Source organism: Ochotona curzoniae, unplaced genomic scaffold (genome assembly GCF_017591425.1).
Source record: "Ochotona curzoniae isolate NIBS_2020 unplaced genomic scaffold, NIBS_Ocur_1.0 contig_4369, whole genome shotgun sequence".
In the NCBI taxonomy this organism is placed as follows: domain Eukaryota; kingdom Metazoa; phylum Chordata; class Mammalia; order Lagomorpha; family Ochotonidae; genus Ochotona; species Ochotona curzoniae.
Window position 1 is genome coordinate 165,779 of NW_024466253.1, and position 4,086 is coordinate 169,864.

Consider the following 4,086-nt stretch of genomic DNA (forward strand, 5'->3'; position numbering starts at 1 on the left):
AGCTCACACACAGGAAGAGCAGGTGCAATCAGCCAACCACACTAAGGAGCAAAATGAACATAGGATGATGGAGCTGAGGGATGAACATAAGCCCTAGAGTTGGCAGCCATGGCCCCATGCAGCCTCCATTTCCTTGGGTGCATGAGACAGGGAAGCCTAGCCATGGCTGAGTCCTGTGTTGGCAGGTGTTGCTGAGCATGTCCTACCAGAGAGACCAGGACACTGCGACAGCTGAGCCGGGTCAGCAGTGACCAAGAGAAAACCTGATGGACAGAGCACTGCCTGGGCACAGCCCTGTCCTCATGCAAGACTTCCCTGCCTCTCTTGTCCCCATCTGCAATATACTCAACACAGCAAACACATAGAATCTGGAAGGTTCTTGGTGCTTCTGTTTATTTTCTTTGTCCAATTTTTGGAATTTCCTCTTTTAATTTTCTCACCAAACCCTCGTGATTGGAATTGAAAAAATGAATTGCGCAGTGAAGGATGAAGCTGCAGCAAATGCACCTGACTTGAGACAGGGACAGAGGTGCCCGTGCTGGGCTGGGAGGGCCAGGCTCCCACCTTACACTGTGCCCACAGTAACACAGTCAGCTGCCTTTGCAGGAAGGGAAGGCAGGGCTTTTTGAAAAAAAACAAAGATGGAGACTTCAGTAAATCTCGTAACAAGGCGGTTGTCTCAAACTACAAAAACAAGGTAAAAAATTGAGGTCATTGCATGAGGACAGGAACAGCACAGCACACTTTGAAAGTGTCCAGTTACAAGGAATTCCCCAGCCCCCAGTGTCCCCTCACCCTGCCCCTCTCCCCTATAGGCCCTCCAGGTCTCACCTTTCAAGTTATGAGAGAGGAATCAGAGCTCTGGGAACTGTCCCCACCTGGGAGAAACAATCAGGACTTGGTGAGAGCCCTGGGGGTGTGGCTGAGGGAGGAGGGCAGGGCTGAGCAGGGCAGCTTCTCCATGCGCAAGGTCCTTGGGGCTCCCCACCCCCCAAAAACACCCCAGTGCTTACCTGCAGTCTTAATGTAGATGCCTCCTTTCCCACCTGGGAGAGAAAACATCTCATGAGAGGCAGGGAGAAGGCAGAGCCTGAGGAACTGCCTAGAGGAAGCCCAGAGGACTGGGTCATCTCAGAGAAGATTCCAGAACTGTGGCTACAGACCCAGGAAAGGATCAGGAGGTGCCTCTCCTGGAGGTGTGTTATCAGATGGAACCTCCCCCTGACCTGGGGCTGCTGGAACTCAGCTCCCTGTGAGCAAAGTCATCCCCATGAGTGTTTGTCCTCCATCTTCACTCAAGCTTCACACCAGAGCCAGTGTGAGCATCCAGGGCCCAGCTGGGGGTGGAGGTGTGTGTGCATGGTGCTTCCCAGGAATGGGGCAGCAGACCTTTTCCCCAGGGGACAGGAGACTCAGACCCAGCCCTCACCCTGCCCTACCTGAGCGCTTCCTCTTCATCATCATCACAACAGTGACCACAACTCCAATGAGCACAGCTGCCAGGAGGACCAGGCCAGCGATGACTCCCAACATGGGCACAGTGGGCTGAGGAGGCTCTGAGAGGGGAAGGGACAATAAGGGGCTCTGACCACAGGGCTTAGCCCTGACCCTGCTGAAGGTTCTCTGTCCACTCTGCCCTCCTTACCCCATCTCAGGGTGAGGGGCTCAGGCAGCCCCTCATGCTCCAAATGGCATGTGTAACTCTGCTCCTCTCCAGAAGGCACCAGCACAGCTGCCCACTTCTGGAAGGTTCCATCTCCTGCAGATCTGGTTTCCACCAGCTCTGTGTCCTGGGTCAGGTTCTCCCCATCTCGCTGCCAGGTGAGTGTGATGTGCTTGGGGTAGAAGCCCAGGGCCCAGCACCTCAGGGTGGCCTTCTGCTCAGAGACTGGGTGGTGAGTCACCTGTGTTATGGGTGGGTCTGAGGGAAGATTTGGAAAATTCAGGCCTTTCATGTTCTTCCCCTGACACTAAAGTTACACTCAGTGACCTTCCTGAGAGTGGACAGGGGAAATGGGGTGGTGGAGGAGGTCAAAACCCTGATGCTGCTTGGATAAAGACAATGCGACAAATGTAGTGTTTGGAAAGTTCTAGAATCAGGCATCTGGCTAGGGTAGGAGGGCCCAGGTCTCTGAGGGGAGGAAAGGCTGGAATGAAACCTCCCAGTACAGTGGCTTGAGGCTGAGGACTGGCCTGGAAGGGGTGATGTCCACAAAACCTTGGTGGAGTCTTAGGAAACCAAGAGGCTTCTTTCCAAAATTTTCAGTGCGTTCCCCATTCCCCCAGGTTCCTCTTCTCCCGGGGAAACAGTGGGTTTCTGGTACTAGACCCAAAACCCAGGAGGATGTCCCTGCTGTGGCCGGCAGAAGAGAGGAGACTGGCATCTGTTCCTCCATTTTCCTCCCCTCCTTGCTGCCCCAGCCCCGGGGGAGGTGGGTGAGGGCCGCCCCTCCCAGCCCCGCGCACCTGCTCTCTGCAGACTGTCCTTTCCCATCTCCAGGTATCTGTACAGCCACTCCATACACTCGCCCTCCAGGTAGGCCCTCTGTTGCTCAGCTTTACCCGCAGCCTCCCACTTGCGCTGGGTGTTCTGAGCCGCCATGTCGGCCGCGGTCCAGGTGCGCAGGTCCTCATTCAGGGCGATGTAGTCCTTGCCATCATAGGCCCACTGCTCATACCCGCGGAGGAGGCGCCCGTCCGCCCCGACTTCGCAGCCGTACATCACCTGGATGGTATGAGAGCCTGTCCCGCCCGCGGTCAGCCCTGGCCACGCAGCTCCGCCCCGCCCTCACCGACCCGCGGGGATTTCAGCTGAAACCGAAAGCGAAACCCGGGCGTGTCCCGCGGCTCCTCCCGCCGAGGGTCTCCGCGGGGCGCGCAGTCTCGGGGTGGGGGACCTCGGCCCCGGGGACCCGGAGCGCCCTGGGCGCACGTGGGGAGGGGTCGGGTCACTCACCGGCCTCGCTCTGGTTGTAGTAGTGGAGCAGGGTGTTCAGGCTCCCGCGGAGTCTGTGCGGAGTTCTTCAAGTTCCGCGTCTCCCAGTCCCAGTACTCCTGTTCTTCCTGCTGAATCCATTCCGTCTTCGGTTCTGCCCTCGGGTTCTTGGCGTCGCTGTCGAAGCGCACGAACTGCGTCTCGTCCACGTAGCCCACGGCGATGAAGCGGGAATCCCCGAGTTCGGGCCGGGACACGGCAGTGTAGAAATATCTCAGGGAGTGGAAACCTGGGGGAGAGAGGGGCTGAGACCAGGGCCGACCCCGCCCGGAGCGGGACCCTTGGGACCCAGGAGTGCGGAGCTGGGTTGGGGCGGAGACGAAGGGAGTGTGGGGACCGCGAGATGAGGCGGCGAGGAGAGGGGAGGGTCTTAAATATGGTGAGAGGGGAGAACAGGAGGTGTAGGGCGTGTGAGATCCCAGAGAGACAGCTCCCCTCGCTCCTGCCCCGCAGAGCCCTTCTCCCTCCCGACCCGCACTCACCCGCCCGGGTCTCGGTCAGGGCCAGGGCCCCCGCGAGCAGCAGGAGGAGGGTCCGGGGCGCCATGGACTCCATCCTGGACGGCTGAGGAGATCGGATCCGAGTTGGGCGACGCTGTTTGGTTCCGCTGGAAGCGCTCGCCCAATGGGAGTGCGAGCTGTTGCCGCGTCACGAGTGTCCGGGCAGAAGGAGCTCACTAAGTCTGTGAGAGGGGAAGTGACCCTGGAGGAAGTGAGGACTTCCCTGCACTTGCTTCCCTGGCCCAGACCCGCCCTGGGACTGAGACCCTGAGGACCAAGGCGGATAGCAGGGACTGTGCCCTGACCCTGTGCCCGGCTGCCCAGGCCTGTGTGATGTCCCTCCCTGAGGATAGGTCCGGAGCTGACTAAGGGATCCTGAGAGACCTAGACCAGGACCCGCCCATTTTTATTTGCCAATTCAATGATTATTTGTGCGTGTTTTGTTGCTGCACTGGTATTGTTCGACCTGATTCACATTAGGAGGGCGTTAGATTTCAGGTACCCCCACAAGATACTTAACATACTGCTGGGCGTCTCAGTTGGTGTCTGTGAAAATATTGGAATCCCTACACAGCGCTAGAGCCCTGGCCA

General features: G+C 58.3%; 1 pseudogene; it reads right to left on the minus strand.

Annotated features, from left to right (window-relative positions):
* Positions 1 to 367: 367 nt before the first annotated feature.
* LOC121160162 lies at positions 368 to 3,601 on the minus strand (annotated as a pseudogene).
* Between the last annotated feature and the right edge of the window lie 485 nt (positions 3,602 to 4,086).